This window comes from Thunnus thynnus, chromosome 19 (assembly GCF_963924715.1).
Source record: "Thunnus thynnus chromosome 19, fThuThy2.1, whole genome shotgun sequence".
In the NCBI taxonomy this organism is placed as follows: Eukaryota; Metazoa; Chordata; class Actinopteri; order Scombriformes; family Scombridae; genus Thunnus; species Thunnus thynnus.
The window spans coordinates 21,276,579-21,296,090 of record NC_089535.1 but is presented as its reverse complement, the minus strand read 5'-3'; the positions used below and the strand labels follow the sequence as shown (position 1 = coordinate 21,296,090).

General features: G+C 38.5%; 1 long non-coding RNA gene across 5 annotated transcripts in view; it reads left to right on the top strand.

Moving 5' to 3' along the window:
* Nucleotides 1-8,108: 8,108 nt before the first annotated feature.
* LOC137170826 (uncharacterized) overlaps nt 8,109-19,512 on the top strand; it is a 103,346-nt gene continuing 91,942 nt past the window's right edge. For all 5 annotated transcript variants that reach the window (XR_010924673.1, XR_010924675.1, XR_010924674.1 and 2 more), the window contains exon 1: nt 8,109-8,903. This is a non-coding gene — a long non-coding RNA (uncharacterized lncRNA). The remainder of the gene's footprint in view (nt 8,904-19,512) is intronic.

Here is a 19,512-nt window from a genome sequence, read left to right as displayed (position 1 = left end):
CATTTTAATTATTCTAGTTTAAAATAATCAAAAATTCTTTTTTAAATTTTTTATTTATTTATTTTTTTACAACACAATATTTTCCATAGCTTCCAACTGGTTTGATAGGGTTAGGGTTGGTTGTCGGTCCTTGTAATGTTTTCCTACAAGACAATTTTTTCAGATCGCAGCCAGCTCTCATGCTTCTTTGTTTTTGCTGTATCTCTGCCCAAGGCTTCTAAGTGTCTCTGACACCCAATCATGATTGGACATAGCCTTATGCTGTGAGATACAGTGTGCTGGCCCTGTGCTTTAAGCAAGCGAAGGCATGCAAAAGGGACAGAATCTTCTCTTCAAATGGGGAGTCTGTAAAGAGACACTCTGTAAACCCCATGGCACTTAAATATAGAAAAATAAGGAAGAAAATCTCAGCTACAGCCTGTGCACTCACATGAGAAATTCAGTCATGAGTACTCTATCTAAATTGACCATGTTAAATTCATGACTGATATGAATAGTTCAGCCTTGCTTAATGCGAGTCTGAATTGGCCTTCCCTTTCACCATGTTCACCATCTTCCCTTTCTGCAACTGAATCTTTTCTCTCTCTTTCAGTCTGCAGGTCATAATTATCACCTCAATGCCACATTTGAACATGAATGTTTTAGCTGATTGTAACTGTGATTTGCACAGAATCTGTGCAGAATAGTTGCGCAGCAACATCAGTGTCGGACTGTTTGTACCTTAGTTAATGTTTGTCCGATACAATACACCCTGGGTACTAAATGGCCTGTAAAATGGGCCCTGTATGGGACTGTCCAAGGGTTCCATAATGGCCCTATGCCAATTACCCACATGGATTTAATGAAGGATTACACTTGGTGTTAGGTAGGGCCCAACTGGGCAACATAAACAAATCCTATATGGGCCCTATCTGTAAGCTCTGTGTGGGTACTACATTGGGACTACATGGGCTGGAATATGGGTTGTAGGTAGGTTTGACCAAGTCAGCCCCACATGGGTTCCATGTCAGCCCCACATGGGTTTCATGCAGAATTACACTGGGTGTTAGGCAGGGCCCAACCAGGCAACATACACAAGACCCATCTGGGTCCCATCTTCAAGCTTTATGTGGGTGCTACATTGGAATTACATGGGCTGAAATCTGGGTTGCAAGTGGTTTTGTCCATGGGTTCCGTGTTGGCCCCATGCATATTGCACAGACATGGCTTTCGCAAGGGACCAAGATGTACACATTTACAATGTGGTTATAATTAAAACCCCAAATTCTGCTACATCTTGTTTTGTAAATACTAATGCAAAATAGATATGGCACAATAGGTCAAAAATGAATTCAAAGGAAAAGAATGTTGGTGTCTATCCCAGGGAGCCAGTGTGGCTATAGGTTTTCATTCCAACAGAGCAGGAGCAAACCAGACTCAACTATCAACTGATTTCAGTTTTCACACAGTTGACTAGTCATATCAGGTGTGCACTTGCTTGGTTAGAATGCCCACCCCTGGTCTGTGCTACATACCCCATTGACCACAATAAAAAGCCTTGAACAATTTTCAAAGATGATAAATGCCTCCCTCACTCACATACTACTATGTTAATATGACACACAGCATTTTTTACACATGGTTACACTTAAAAATATTGTTCTATAATCCATCATCAGGAAAAGTAACAACACCACACAAATAATTAGCTATATATTACCATGACAGAAAGCATTAGAGCACATGGTGCGACTGAAATCTTTTCAAATTCCACTTTTATTTAACGACTCATCATATTATGTCATTTGCATAAGCATTTACAAGCATGAGAGCAGCATTAACAATGCTGCATATTTTTTCAGGGAAGTCGTTGATGTTGTATACACCATTTTAAGTAAAAGAAAAGAAAAAAAATATATATATATGTATATATATACATATATACATATATACATATATGATAGATGGTATTGCAAATTTCAGCTACAGGAAATTTAGGATATATTGGACTATAACATCAAAAAACAATTATTGTAAAGGATTCACACCCTCATAAACAAATGCCTGGGATGTCTGATTACACTCATTTAAGAAATATTTCTGTAGTCCATTCTATGTCATTTCCAGAGGCAATAATAAAGAACATTGCCGGATGAAAAGGTATCTTTTCAAAGTTATCTATGACAAAAATGACATTAAAGAATAAGTTAACCATTTTTTAATCTAACCCTTTTAGAAGGTTGTTTACAGTCAAATATAACTGTCTGAAGCAAAATTGACAAAAGGTTCAGAACTGAGAAAGTTATGAAAACGTCTGCTTTCAACATCAGTAAGCTTGAAGAATATTTTTCCTGTGACGGCCAAACATATTGTACTCCATTGCCAGCTTATTTGATAAGACGCATTTCATCATTCTTCTTGTTACATCATCCACACTTGTGCCCCCTACATCTGCCACCATGGCAACCTAAGGATGAGAGACAAAGGGGGAAAAAAAGGCTTACATGGACTGCAAAGACAGTAAGCTTCAAAGATTCAACAATTCAGCCTCAAAGTCGACTAAACATTTGAAGTTGTAGCCTTTATGTAATTTAGTGTGATGCAATACATATTTGTATATGATCAGATGTTAGTTTGTAGTCTATATGCAATATAGTCTATATGTTTTGGATAAAAGTGGCTAAATAAATAAACAGATGTAAACTTACAGCTTCTCATCAAGAGCCTCAGCATCAGCTTGGGTTTTCAGAGGGAAGACCACTCCTTCAGGGACCTCTACCACCGTTCCATCTTGCTCCTTCAGCAGGACATTTAACATCTTACCATGAACCTGTTGGGTCTACTTCACTTCTTCAACAATTGTAAGTTTAGAGAACATGTCTTCACAAGTGAGCCTGGCAACCCTCTGGGCAGTGGGGCTGGCGACTCATTGGGCAATGGGGCTGGTGACTTGGGCAGTGGGGCTGGTGACTCGCTGGACAGTGGGGCTGGTGACTCGCTGGACAGTGGGGCTGGTGACCCAGCTGGTTATTTTCTTCACTGCTGGCCCAAGGAGCTGGTCTGAGGGAGTGAGTGGAAGTTCGTACTTCGAATCGGCATACTCACTTGATTCTGATTGGCTGCTCACTTAACTCTGGAGGAGTTTTGCACTTGCTCTAGAGAGGTTAACATAAACATATACAGCACACCATACCTACTGCTTCCATATTATTTCTAGGGGATATTACTATTAACCTGTATTCCCGCACACACCTACTTTCTTCTTCTTGAGCCACCTTCGGTGTCAGTCAGGTCTGATGAATACTCAGCTTGATGTAGCTTTACCCTGGCATAAAGTGGCTGTAAAATACACTGACACCTAATAACAGGAGTGAGGCAGATACTGAAATAGAACTAGATTTATGTAAGTGTTTACAACCATGAAAGCAGCATTAATTGCAAAATACATGCACATAGATGATATAAAGCATAGGTGTAATTTCCCATCACACGCACATTACACAGTATCCAGTTAGCTGATTGGTGGTGTGCCCTCTTTTACGGCCTTAGTTACATTGAGCAATGAGGCTGGTGGCCACCAGCATAATTTTCTATTGGTGCCCTTGGTACCCCCTTCTATTGGTGCCCTCCACAAACTCCACCACACTGAGTAAGGGCATCCTGCAAAGTTCATCAAGTCATGTGCTGTGTAGCTGAGGCAAAGCCACTAATGTGTTTCGAAGAGGCAATAAATGCAGTGTTTTTTTGAAGTCTGTTACTGGAGCACTAGCAAGCTGACCAGACAGTTTTGATAGCAAATGGACTCCCAGAGATGTCAATCAATGAGGTAGCTGAAAAAACATGCCCCCATCTTGAAAAAGTTCATACGCTACATGTGTTCCTCCAGTGGAATGCACAATGTTCTGCACAATCACAACTCTGCACTCAAGTTCAAAACAATTGGTACCACTGAAGTTTGAGATTATTTTGTCTTTGTGTTTATATATTATACATATAAATATTTATACATTTATGCAGTACATGCTGAATATTGCAGTGTACTGAGGAGAGTTCCTGGCTCCTTAGGTAAATCCAGACTTAGCTCCAAAAGTATATCTACTAGTTCTGACAGCACAGAATGAGACACATTTCAATTAGCTGCCCATTCAACCAGTTTCCTCTTAGCGTCAGAATGGGGTTGCTCTTTGGCATAATCACAGCTAGGATCTTCATCAGGGTCACTAGCCATGTACAAGTCATCAACTTCACTCTCAGTGTCAAAATCTAGATTTACATCTTCATCAGCATTGTTCTCCACATCTTCCTCAATATTTTGCACTGCCTGGTCCACAGCCTGATCTGCCTGTTCCACAACATCCATAACAAGGCTCATTAAATGCTGCTGCACTCTGACTTTGATACTCCTCCTCCTTGTCTGTGAATTGCCATGAAGGTAATCCATTTCACTAAAATACATAGAGGAGACAATGGTCATATAGTGTTTCCTACAGAATTTTATGAAACTGTGGTGGTGAGGGTTCTAGTTACAGAAACCACTAAATATGTGCAGCTGTCAGCTGAATGGCATAGCACAGGGTCTGTAAATATGATAAATAAATAAGTTTCAGCCCTAAAACAAGCAGTGGCACTACATCACACAGCATACTAAACATATAGGTATACAGTTTTCACAGTATTGTTTGTTGTCCCCTTTCATGGAGCAGTGAACCCCCCGAGAAGTACTACTGGGCCCACTTGACCCCTCAGACAATCCTCAAACACTGCAGCCACATGAATAATGAGATAAGATGCATCACAGTCCATCTGATTTCAATATCCTGGGGGAAACTCTACATTCACCCACGGCACAACATTAAATTCAAATTACTTACATGGCATAGAAGAGCACTTTCCAACAGGATCTGGACAAATCTAAATGTGACAAGAGAATGGAGGAGGGGGAATGAGAAACATATATATGTATATACAGTATTCAAGCCTTTTATTTAAATAAAAGTAGCAGCAATTACTCCACAACAAGTCAAAGTCCTGCGTTCAAAATCTTACTTAGGTTAATGTACATAAGTATTAGCAGTAAAATATACTTACAATATTTAAAGTAAAATTACTCAGTTGGCAGTAGAATGTTAGAGTCACATTTTATTACTAGATTATTATTTCAAATGCTTTATCGTGTATACAACGTTCTATGTTGTGGCTGGCTAAAGAAAAGTTATTTTTAATCACTTTATATACTGTTGGGTAATTTAATCTTTAACATTTATATTCAAATTCTGTAAACTGAAAATATATTTTGTATGTAAAACCTTTATCTCTAAAGTACAGTATTTACAGTGGATTAACAACTGAATCATTTTTACTGTATACTGAATTTACTGTAAAAATCAAGCTGTAAGCTCCAAGTTTTGAACTGCAAGTAATTATTAATTATTAATGTTTCTTGGTGAACTATAAGGCCATGATTGTTATAGGGTACAGCGTTATAGCGTCATGGCACCATTGCAGGAACCAACAGTCACACAATATTAAATACACAAGTTCCCAGTAATAAAATGAAGCCTTATAAAATGCAACCAAGTTGCACTTGCACTGGAAAAGGCTGCATTTGCAGCGTTACACACCTGTGCAATAAAAAACATGTAGTTTGTAAAACCTGCTAATAACATTACAGAACCCAGTGTAGACATCTGACAGCTGAAAGTAAGCTATCTTATTCCAAAAAGGTGTTCTCCTGTACTTGAAAAAAAGCCTTAAATTTACAGGTTTTCCAGGATATGTGGGAAAACTAGGTATTTTTTTTACAACTTTAAAACAGCGACACAGTTTATACAGCTGCCCACAGAAACCACCCTCAACCATTAACTATCGGAACACAGCATTTTCAGCTGCTGGATGTTGCGGTATATCTGTCTGTAAAGCCCGAAAACTGCATGAGATACAGTAGAAACAGCAGCAGCCTGGATAATTATACAAGGGCAGAAAGTCACATATTTAACCCCTGCAACTGGCCTCAAATCATGTGTGAAAAATCAGTAAATACACTGCAGACACACAGCAGCTGACAGAAGGAGGAGGCCATATTATGCAGATGAATATTAGCTTTTTCTGGGTGAGTAAATGTTAGTGTGACTTATAAAAAGGGAAGCTAAAGGGCAAAAAGAATGCTGAGCTTTCAAGTTTCATCAGGAGTCATTAATAACACCGTCAAGCACATCATGTTTAATTAGGAAAGTAATTTAAAAACATGCACACAAAGGGCAACCATTTCCTGCAGACTGCCATTAGAAACCGAGGACAATTAGCTGATAATTAGCCTGATCAGCCACCATCAGTAATCAATACAAACAAACATTATTAGACTGTAAATCATTAATCAAACCAATAACTAACAGAATTTTTAGACAACCTTATCATACTTTAGCAGTTACCTAGTGTTTCTGTAGTCATGACAAAATGTTCAAAAATTTACATATTCGCAGTTTGAATTCAACTGAAGCTCCCTGCACTCCCCAGGGAAAATATAACACCAAGCTCCCTTTAAGAAATATATCGACAGTCTTCTTGTCAATTTGGCATCAGTATGATCCATAAACATAAGCTGTATTTCCATACAAACTTTACATTTTGTTTTTTGTCGCCTGGACTCGCTACCAGCCTCCATTGGTTAGCTGCTCTATTTTAGTAGGAGAAGACCGTGGGAATGCGAGGTGAACCGTTTCAAAAAGACTTTCCACTAAAATAAGTGTTGGTTGGTGGATCAGATACACACTGAATTAAACACTGACTCAGAACACTGTTAATTCACTGTCTATCATGTGTGTGTGTGAGGGTATTTGAGGAGTTTTATTGGCCATTACCTTAGTAACTACCTAGTTTTCTGCTTCCTGTTTGGTGCTGGAGAGAGCTAAAAACTTTAGATAATATTAAACCTGTTTCATTTTATTTGAACATCAAGATGAGAAAAGGATTGACTTAAGACAGCTTGGACGGAGTTTTTTGACCACCTTAAATCAAGTAATCGAGATTGCAGGAGCGTGCCAGAACTCTAGAAAACTGTCATGATTTTATTCCAACATAGGAAATTTGTCTTCAGTAGTGAAATTGCTTGAAAAGTTGTTTGATGTAAGGCCGGCATAATGCACATAAAAGGAACAGAAAAAAAGGGGGGTTGTCGCAAAAAAAGAAAAAAAGTGGCATCAGGGCGGCTGCTGAACTTCACTGTAAAAAGCTCACATTATTGGGAGAATAACAAAATAATAAAGAAATATTCTAAAGATCCACAAATGTTTTGTTTTTAAACTTTAACTATTTATACTGCCTTTGATTTTGGGAGGGCCTGTTTGAAGACCAGTGTAACAGTATCTCAACTAACTTAGGTCGATTTGTACTAGCTAGTGAGCTAAACACTCACTAGAATGTTAGCTGAGTTCAAATTAGCAAATTGGCTACTCTCATGCCCCAGTGTCTTAGCTTCTTTATCAAAAAACAATACTTAGATATTATATGCGTAGGATGGTTTATTAAAAGAACTTTACATGATAGACAATCAAATTGGCAGATATACTCACTCACACAAGGCTAGATGTCACAATATGCATGTTCTAAACTCAGATGTTTATTTATTTTTAGTCATGACACATCATACTGAGCCAAATCCATGTTTGTATGGCATGTTGCCTTGTTAAATAAAATTATACATTTGTCAAACGAAACCACAGTTCCTGCAGATAAACTGTGGAGCATTAAATATGCCACCAATTTAAGATAAATAAATAGTAATGAAAAGAAAAACAGGTCCATAGTACATTATGCAATCACTCAGTTAAAGTTGAAAATCCTAACTAAAATAAATACCTCTTAATAATAATAATAATAATAATAATAATAATAATGAAATAGATAAATAATGAACAGAAAATTGACAGGGAAAAGGTACTAAAATTCGTTCCCCTCAATATGTTTTAAAGAAAGATCATTAAATTTAAAGTACAAATCTGTTTCCTTTTAATGTCTTGAAAAATATTAATAATTGACTTTAAAAAATTAAATAACTTATTTTGTTTTTTTGTTGTTGTTTAGTTAAATATTTTGAATAAAGTGTGTTTGTGTGTCTTGATTGTGGCAAAAAAATAAAAAGTCAGACCACATCTGTGTGTGTTATGTCTTCTTAACATGGATAATGTACTGCGCACATTCAGTGGGCCGCACAACGCGGAAGCTAACCCGGAAGCTGGAAACTTTTTATGACGTATGCGTCAGGCGAGCAATTCTGAATGGGCGCCATTTTTAGTCCAGTATCCAGCTCTTATAATACATCCATGCTTCTGAAGAGCAGAGAGGAGTCCCCACCACAGCCAAGGGGTTCTCGTCTTATGCAGCAAACAGCACTAGCAGGGGCACTGTAGCTTTTTTGTTTTGTCGTTGATTCCACCCCCTTAGTGCCCCCTTAATTGGGCCCCTGCCACTCTATTATCTACCGGGAGTTTTAAACGCTAGCTACCTGCCCTGAGTGCGGCATGTTGTCGCACACTGTGACGTCACTGTCAAGGTGATGCGTTTTTTTTTTTTTTTTTTTTTACTGTAGCTAGGGGGTAAAATGGAGAGAAAGTACAAATTGAGTGCAGTGAAACGCAAGGAGCGAGAGAGTAAGAACATCGCATAATCAAGCTAACCTCATTGCTAGCACTACTAGCCTGACAGTGGCTAACGGCCAGACTATCCAACCTCACTTTGCTGTGTGTTGAGCGGGACATAAACATTGACAAAGTGCCGTCATGAAGGAGAGGAGGATGAAGTCTTAAAAAGGGACCGTGATATGTACACATTTCGTTAACCTGTTCAGGTTATTTTGTTCTATGGAGGATGGTGGAATACACAAATGGACTACACTAAACTACAGCAGGCTGAGCAGGGACAACAATTGGGTGAGTGAGCATAAAACTTCCATAACTTATTGAAGTTATGTTATGTACTGGGTCTGAAAAGCCCGCCGAGGCTATGAATAAGGTGAATTTTCCCCAGTTTTGCATTTGTAAGTGGTTAAGTTAGCTGTTGACTGTGTGTGGTTTGAGAATAAGCCTGTGCAGAAGCTCTTTCTCTGTTTCTTTATAATGACCTGTCTGACTTGGCTTCTGACCACGCCACTGCTACTGTAAGTGCTTAGTTTCAGACTTAATTATCAAACCTTGATAAATGTGTGGGGTCACAAACTGATAAAAAGTATAAAACAGAAAAAAGAGAGCAATTTCTGTAAATCTTTAAAGATTTTCCTCTTATTGCACTGCTTTTTTCTTGGGAAACACTGGGTGTTTTCAGGACTCAACAAAGATACAAACATCCATAAATAGTCTTTATTAGCTTAAATTTTGGTTATGAAGAAATCAGTCAGAATGTCAGATTAATCTGTTTAACTCCATGTTTACTGTATCCCGGCACCTGTCTGTGTCACTGCCTGTGGAGTTGTTAACTGTTTGAGATACAGTTTGTATTTAAAAAGGTCTACTTAATGTTTGAATAGGCTTTGTATAGTGTTGTAGACTGCAGTGTCTATTCTATGTGGATGTTATTCTTGTGTAAGGAAGACATGGTACTGAGACAGTGCACCTGGCCTGTCGCTGTCTATTGGCGGTGGTGCTGAACCATTCGCCAGTCGATGCACGTAGAGCGCTGCATGCTGTCCTCAGTGCTGAAACATTTGAGCACGATTGGCAGCCTGTAGGCCTATCAAAGACTCAAGACACTCATCAGCCAGACATTTCTCCGTTCTCTGTCAAAGAGCAGCTGAGATTGACACTAAAATGAGAATAGCCGTTCCACCTAAAAGGTCAGTCCACCTTAAGTGAGTCTGGTCAGGTTAAGCTAATGCGTTGTTGCTAACTTTGGGGCTAATCCCCTTCGATAGATGAATAATTTCTTGGTCTCGATGAGCTGCAGCATTTATGAAGTGACACACTGTAGCCTGTACTACATTTACTACCAGACTGACAATTTACTGCTGACCTTTTCCTCTGCTCCGCTTGCATTCACTGTCACTTTTCTGCCGCTTGCTCTCTGTACTCGCTCAACTACACACGCTTATTTACATACTCACTACACACACACACACGCATTACGCACTGCCCTATTCCTTAATGGAGCTATGCTACTCTTGTACAGTTCCACAGTAACGTAGGGTGTTATTGTGCTCGCACAGTGTGCAAGTGAAAATCATTAGTAGCCCATTAATATTAATGATCGTGTGAAATTTTAGCAGTGGTGCACTGCTGCTGAATGAATATAGGGGGAACACTGCTGTATGATTCACCAGATGGTCTGAGCCTCCGAAGTAGTAAGCTCAGCGAGGTGTTGTGCAGTTGTAAAAGTTGTAAACCATATTAAGGGAGCATCAAACAAACATCTTTTTTTCATGTTTCTTTTATACGTGCCACTCAGAGGTGAGATGGCTGTTTCACTTCAACAACAAAGGGGATAAAATGTATTTTGCTTTTTGCAACCATGAGAATGGATTCTCAATATTCTTGGTCACTGCTGCAGAATAAATCCAAAACAGACCACTGCTAGATAACTACTAACTAACTAACTATCTAACTACTATCATCTATTATCATATTATCAGGAATACAAACTATGAATAGCCACACTGTACTCAGATCATAAACAAATATAAGAATTCACCCCCTTGCCTCTTGTTTCACAGGAGTCTGGAACCTCTGATTCTGGATTAGAAATGTTAAAACCTTGCAGTTGGCAATTTAAATGCTTTACACAAGTCCATGCTTTTCCAGCACATATCCCTTGTTTGATTAGATCCTCTGAGCCTCAAAGTGTCAGTTTCTTGCTCTACCTTTTGAACTACCTGCGGGAATTATTATGCATTGCTTTCATCTTTTTTAATCTTCCATCCATTTAACAACTATTTATTATGTCACTAATTAAACTCTCAGTAACACATGGGTTGTGCTCTGTTGTGGTGTGGTCTCTTGCAAGGGAAATTGACTGTTTGAATGTAAATGGTGGTATCTGGTGTCCAAACCGCTTAGCACTCAGTTGGGAGGTGGTGGTCACAGATGAACTTTGTCAAGAAGTTCTCCCCCCCCCACCCTTGTGACGACTTGAAAATCAGCACACCCTTATTAGAGCTGCAAATTTCCTCATTACTTACAGAGATGTCAGAGGCATCAAAGTGACTCCCCAGATTCCATGTTAATAGTCTGTTTATGATCAGGCCAGCAGTGAATAGTAATTCATAGAAGAAATGAGAGATGACTAGTAGAAGAAACGATGTTCTTTTTTAAGTTCCCTTTGCTATTTAGTTTGTTTTAGAAATTGGCATTTTGATCACTGTTGACAAGCTGTTGACACAAGAAAATAGCAAGAAAATTACAACTAAGAGGCTCAGTTAGTAAAGCAGAAGTAACAGAGGAAAAGAAGTGAGGTTGGTAGAGATGATAATGGGAGAAATTATATATTTATAAAATACTGGGCTGAAAAGAAGAGTAGCCACTTACCCTGTAAAATCCAAAAGAGTTTTAGATGACCAACTAGCTATGCAGTCTCTAAAATACAAATTGCTGTTGATTTTGTGTTATTCTGGGTTTTTTTTTGTAGCAATCTTAACACCCAGTTCTGTAGCTGCGGATGAATACACATTGTTTTACATTTGACATATCAGGTTGAACCCATTTTATTACCGTTACACCCACACATTTGATGTAGGTCAGTGGTCTAGATAACTCTGAACCTATGTAGTATAAATACGATGGTCATATTTCTGTACAGCCTCTACTTATTTCTGTTCCGTGCGAGTATCACACTGCTTCTTGCATTGGCACCAAAGTGCTGTTGAATGTAAATCTAATGCAGAAATAGTTTCAATTGAACATAATTTGTAAGAGACCAGGTTGAGCAGGTGAGAGGCAGAGCTGCAATGGAACCCGCTACATCCCAGAGCAATGTAGCCTGAAGTTACATTTTGTATACTAAATTAAGGAAACACCATTGAAATTGGAGTTATATGCAAAGGGGGAAAAAACGTTTCCTGTATTTCTCATGCTTTGACTCCCACGCTTTTACACAAAAGCAATAATGCAGCGGTCCAGAAAATATATTAAGAACCAAAATAAAATAAACTCTTATAAATTCCTTAAGCCTTTTTTGGTACCCAGAGAGAGGATGTGGGAGGCCATGAGGGAGGGGGTGAAAAAGACAGAGGGAAGCAGAAAGTAGAAGGGAGTGACAGAGGTGGTGTGTGTGTGTGAGTGTGTGTGTGTGTGTGTGCATGAAGGTGAGAGGAGGAGGAAAAACATTTCCTGTTCTTTACTGTCCAAAGACTGGAGGTAATAAACACACTTACAGGCTCCGGCTGTAGACTGAGAGTGTGTGTGTGGGGAGTTGGCATCTGGCATCCAGCACCAGGACATAAAAAATGTACAAAAGGGAAGTGTAATCTCTCTCTCTCTCACACAAACACACAGTCACACACACACACCCAAACACACATGAGCATATGCAGTCACCCATACACACTCATGATAGTAGTTGAGGTCAGACTGCGGGACGTAGAGAGTAAGTAGTGTGGTAAGGCCCAGCCTACTGTGCTATAGCACTAGACTTCAAAGGGGCTGTGCTGGTGTTTTGCATGTTTTAGCCCATTTACCACAAGTCACCCACACTTTACATTATGACTGTTTTAGAGTAAGATGAAGTCAACCTTCCAGGCAGCCACTGGTTTCAAGTCACACCAATACAATAGTAAAGTATTCCTGCATCAGTGTTGGGCAGGAACACATAACTTTGTAACTAGTTACAGTGGTGTAATTACTTGAAATTTAACATAATTAAGGCAACTTTGGCCCTAACAAAAGTAAAGTAATGAGTAATGTAATACATGGTTACAATAATAACCAGGATGTTAAAGTTTGGGGGTGATCATAGTCATGGTTTAAAACAGCAATGTTGCCTCACGAATAGCAATTTCCTGTCTAATGAATTGTTGTGTTGTGTCGTTCCTGAAGTCAGATGTTTCGTTGATGTTTGTTGCTCTATGTTAATAATTTCTTCCTTTCGTCACGTCATAATTAATTGGCACTAGAGGGCTTTGTCACTTGAGCGTAAACATATTTATGAAATGACTCATCCTCTGTGGTTTCTTCTTTTCTGTTTTCTCTACTAGTTTCTAGGTTGTGTAAAAATCAACCTGTGTTCACTCATAGTATTTTTTTCAAGAATGTAGAACCGATGGACTGTAAAGAGAAAAAAAGAGAAAAAAACGGCCTGCACTGCCCCAAAATTGTTACTCGGAGCATGGGCATTATTTCCACAGAGAGAATAGATTTTCAACACCATTGCTGCCTTCATAAAAATTAATTTCTTAAACACAATGACCTTCTGTAGCAACAGTAAAAATCACTGAAATGATGCCTGAATGTGATATTCAAGCATCATATATCTTCAAAAATAACATCCATTCTCAAGATATGTCATGATAGATTATGTCCTCAGCCTTTCCTCACAATTTTACACTTGATGGCCGTTATTGTGTTTTTTTTTTTTTCATCTGGAAATTCTAAATAGATAAAACAAGCCAAATATCACTATCACCTTTTCATATCCAGGATTCTTCCTCCAGAGTTTGGTCTGGACGGCCGATCTGGCCACAAGTGAGCCTGTAATCTGGATCCATCTAAGTGCCCTCTCTTCTTTTTGAGTACTTTCTATTTCTGCGGCAAGTACAATAAAATCTTTCCAGACGCTCATTCTTCCTGTCCTCAAGGGAACAACTGGCCCTTGAATTGATTTTAAGTTAATAAAGCTGACCGTATAAACGAAGCTGGTATGATGGTAGTAAAAGTGGAGGAGGGCAAGGAGAAACCTGTTTTATGTGATGCTGTTATTTTTTCTTCATCAGCATTCAGGCTGAATTGATTTTGTTATAGGGATGGAAAAGACGCTGTCTCTGCATGGTGTATGGCAAATCTGCGACTGTTTAAGGAACATAAATCCATGTGTTTCCAAAGTATAAAAGCTGAATGGATTTAACGGATTAAACTAGAACAGAATAAAACAGAGAATAATAGAGTGCTGTGTCTTAATATAGGTATTGTTTTTGGGCATTTGCGCTATTCTTATTTATAACCTATTTTTACCAATATTTAATCAAACGTAAATCTCTGCCTAGTTTTTTTCCCTGGCAGCATCAAATTAAATCACGCTCTGTGTTTGTAACAGCAATTGCAATGTCAATATGGCAGTAATGCTCACTCTAACCCGGTTATTGTCAAATATAAAATGAGTTATGTAATAAAATTGCTCATCAAAACAAGTGTAGCATTTTTATGATGAACTTAAATCAACTATTACCCAGCAGTGAAGTTTAAAAGAATGTTTTTTACATTAAATATGAAGCTAACATACTGTAAACCATTTGCAGTAACCATTATTGACAACTTAGCATCTTTCTAGCTAGATCTGGCAACTTTTAAGACTTTTATCATTTTTTTCAAAAGAGCATTTACTATGTTAATAATAAGTGAGCTTTATGCTGGTAGCCAGATTTTGTTACCTTTGGACAGAGGCAGGCTAGCTGTTTCCCCCTGTTTCCATTCTTTGTGCTAAGCTAAGCTAACCATCTGCTGACTTCAGCTTCATATTTACTGAGCAAACAGTAGTATGGTAATAATCTAAGTCTCAGCAGCAAAAGAAGTGTACAGCATCCCAAAATGTCTATGCTAATACTCATTCATGTTTTTAAAGATGCAGCTCTCTGTAGACCTGGAGGTCCAGCTGAGAACAACTGCTAGTGAAATGGATAATTCCTGGATGACTGCGGCTTATGCTCGTTTGTACAGAACAGGAACAACAGACTGATTAACGCAGGTGGGCTGCAACACTGCAATAGGCGCATTCAGGTAATGCAGTCCCACATGGTTTAAGATGTTTGATTGTTTGTGTTTGCAGAGACATAACGTCATCCAACTTCGGTTGGACATCTGGTCCAGTCTGGAGCTAACCTGACTAGCTGACAGACAACAACTGACCCACTGCCAAAGCTATGTGGGTGGGACTCACACTTAAAAATTATGTTCTGCATGTGCTAAGATTTATGTGTTTCAGGCTTATTTGACAGTAATTATTTGGCTCACAGGGAATATTAAACCCAGATCTGCCAACCCAGGATGAATTTTTCGATCACTTCGGCGACCTAGATGCATCAGATGCGAATCACTGATATGAATTATTGTATATAATTACATATATTACATATTTTGTACTTAATTTGCAATGTAGGGTGTTTCCTCTCCTTGAAATTTTCCTAGAGTAGGCTAAGTTATAGACTACACAGTGCCAACACACACACACACACACACACACACCTAGCAGGCCACAGGCCCATTCTGCCTTTTACACACATACACACACACAAGCTTCTGGCTGACAAATTCACTGAAACCCTGAAAATCTCAGTAACTGCAGTGAAGCTGTCCTTTTAGTCTTTGGCTGGGCTAATATCTGTGAACACAATGACACTTGTAACTGTTAAACCTTAACCTGTTCCAATATTAACTCTGTCAAAGTTGTGTTTTGTATTTGTGCTGTGACACCTCCTATCTGTAAAGCAAAGTACACCACAAAAATATGTACAATATACTTTAGATTTTTATAAGATTCTGAAGTTTATAAAGATGCAACCGAGCTCCTGGGTGTAAATACACAAACACCATCATCTACACTAGGAATGATGGTGCTAAAAGCTTTCAATTTTGCTTTAATATCTATTTTTAACAGTATAAATGTAAATATTTGTTATTTAGAATAGCTTGAAAAACTTCATCTAAGATCATATGAGAGTATTGCTTCAGTATTTGCCACTGCAGCGGTCCCACCCAAAAAATGATTAGAAAGCCGTGTTTGGCTTTGCTTTGGCTCTATCCATTTTTAACCACATAGGTTTGCCTCAAAATGAAACGAATGCTCTGTTTTGGTGTCCCCGCTGAGATCCCCAATACAGTTTTCTGTGTCAAGTAAATTGCTAAAAAGATCGCCCAGGGTGTCATTGCTCTCTCTGTCTGGCACTGTCTTATTGTGTTTCTGCTTCCTCTATTCATTCCTGTCATTTTCACTCTGTTTGTTTCTCTCTCACTCTCTCTCTCTCTCTCTCCACTGAGATGTTTCTGAAGATCTGTCACTGTCTCTTTTAATTCATTTGACATCCATTCTCTGACTTTTTTCGTCTGCCTGGTATGTAGCCTAACATATTTCTAAGCAAATGTCTCTGTTTCATTCCCTATTTTTTTTTTTTTTGATTAATGTCATCTTATAATTCATCAGTTTGCCACTATTCTCCCCATTTTTCACCATACTTTACATGATATATCTCACTATGTAGGGCATTTCACAGAACAGCAATTGTTCTTGCGTTTAATATTCAGAATAAACATTTAAATTTACCCAGTTAGGACACGCAGGGCCTCTTTCTCTTCATCTTTTTAATTGGCTTACATATTGCTCGTTACCTCCTCCTCCTCCACTGGAAAATCCTTGGACATGTTTAACAGCACAGGCCAAAACAATTTGGCAGGATATTGAAGACTCCACATGCAGCTCAGAGTGCAGGCAATCGTCTTTTAAGCTGTCTGTTCTCTTTTAATATGTACTGTAGCTCCTCGTCCTTATCTGGCTTTTGTTGTGCCTTTCCTGTGATGGAGAGAAGAAGCACACAAAGCAGGTTTTTTGGGGGGTGGAGGGGGGCGCGGGGGGGGGGGGGGGGGGGGGGGGGGGGGGACTGGCCACAGCTAGTAGAGGAAATTGCAAAAGGGAATTGATGAGTGTTTGGATAAAAAATACCATGTGTGCCATTCGTAGCCCAAATATGCTAGTTTAACAATTTATTGATTAATGCAGCTCATTTGAATCTTCTCCACGTTTCTCTCTTCATTTATATTATCAGAAGCACATTCTGAGCAGTTCTTGTCTGTTTCACACAGAATCCAAACTGCACTGTTCATTTAAAAAAAACATAATCTTGGACGTTTGTCAGTGAGAATCAGTAAACAGTGAAAATGATGAGCCTCAACTCTACGCTGTGAAGAAAACACATTGAAATGATTTTTTTTTTTTTTTTGCCGCATGTGGTCCCATTAAGAAAGACGGACACACTAGATATTTTTAGAGACATATTGAAACGCACTCACACGCACACACACGCTCACGCACACACGTACACGTACCTTATTACTCAAATGGATAGATCCTGACAGGCATATCTTTGTCCTCTCAACTCTTCAGAAAGCTGCTAATCTGCTCAAACTTGCCTCAGCTTGCAGTGGCTGTTAATCAGCTGCCTTTCTAGTATTCACTGATTATCTCAGCCTCGGCCCTCGATTGTCATCTGCTACGGAACAGGTGTACGTGTGCATACGTGCACACATGTGAATCTTTGAGAGCGTGATGTGACATTTTACAGTTTTATGTGGACCAAGTCTAAAACTGAGAAAAAAGTATGGACAGTATATAAAGTTTATGTGCTTTGTGTGCTTTTTACAGCTTTGAAGATTCCAAAAAACATAGCCTACACATTCATTTTTATCAGAAATGATTTCCATGCCTCATCAGAAGTGCTGATCATTATCAGCCAGTAGTCGCTCTATGATTGGATAAATTTGTCTTTTGGTCAACCCGTCTGCGTTCATCTGTCTGTCTAACTTGCTTTGCTTGCTCTCAAATTGGTCAACTTCAATTTGTGCTCTTTATTTCCCTTCAGTCCATCTTTTAAGTTCACCTGTCTGTGCATTTTAAATATACCCTTTGCTTGGCTCCCTCTTTCTTTCCTTCTCTTACATTCCCCGATCTTTACCGATCATTAGCTGTCTGCTCCTGTCTAGACGACAGCACAGCAAAGACTGCCACTTCTGAAATACCCTTTTAGAGTCAAAGCCAGCACTTAAAAAGTGTCTGGTCGACATCTTACACCTAACCCCTCACCGTTCTATCCGATTCAAATGTAGTCAAGCACGTCAATGGTCTTTGAAGGTTTATTATGGATTTGCTACATTCAGTATAGTGCACTGTTAATGTGACAAAGAAAAGACTTGAGCTTTTTCAGTATATATGGTCTAATTTATGCTTATACTAACAGCCCAAATTCACATCTCTGGCTGTTTCTTTTCACCATAACCTGCATGTGGATGATGAGTCACTTCTCCCTAACAAAAATACATTTTGATCAAATTTAAAGTCCTCCTCCACTCAAAATGTGTTTTGCTTATTATTACCTCACATGGATATTTGAGCTTCACTGTGCAGAATGTTTCTCTGTGCTTATCTTAAATCTGAATTTAAGGTGTGTAAATGCACGCATGATTTGGGACTTCACAACTAGTTTGGAGCCAGTCGTTGTCCCATGCAACGTACACAAATGTGATGTAGAAACGTGAAACCTCCACTGAGAAACAGTGGCAGCTGGTGACTCAATAAATGGAGGAGGACAGGAGGAAAACCAACCCATGGCGTCTCTTGAAGGCCATGGAGAGTTTGCCAAGTGTTGGGAGCAACAAATGCAAATCCACAAGCTGCCACCAAGACAACAAACATGTTACATCAGAAAAGGCAAGTTAGCCTAGCGGTTAGCATTGCCCCTGTGTAACTTCACTCTACTCAGCTCACTTTAACATCCAGCTGAAGTCATTTGTCAACAGTTTAGTAAGCATGAACTCATTTCAGGATTGTACATGGAGGTAGTGGTAGTCTATGGAGTTATATGACCAACTAAGAGTAAGTGTACCGTCATATATGTGTTTTTATTTGTTCTATTTCATCATGAACACTCTTTATTATTAGACTCATACTTGTTTGTCTCTTGCCTCAGGTCATGCATCCTTGATTTGTCACTGCCTCGACAACAACAGTCTTGAACATGCATGTTAGCAGCGCAGGGACCAAAGTGTCACAGAAAGGCTAAATGGAGAAGCTAAATGACTCAGCAAATCCAATAGTTAAAAGGAAAAGGAAAAGCAGCGAGGAAATGGAAATGCAAATGGGACAGGGAATTGCCCTTTTAAATGCACAATTAAAAGCTGTATTCTTAATTCAGTTTGCAAATTCAGTTAATTAATTCTCTTTTTAAAACTGCATTTTTAAATAGATTTCAAATAGGAATTCATTAATGTATTTTTAAATAATGTACTCATTCACTATTATAAAGTTAGAATCCCTTTTTAATTTGAGCAATTTATTGATGGATAATTATTTAATTTGTAAATTCTTTTTATAATTCCTCTTTATTACCTTTTAAATGATCAAATAATGAATTACTTTGTAATTTAGTCTATTTATTTATGGATAAATTAATTGATTTGTAAACTAATTTATTAATTCCTGTTTTTAATTGTACAATTATATATTAATTAAAGAAATGCTTTATAACTATTTCCGTGACCCCTGTGATCCTCCGTAGTTTTCATGTACACTAGTCCCCTAGACGTTTTCAACGAACCTGGATTATTTCAAAACAGTTTATTACACTATTACACAAACATA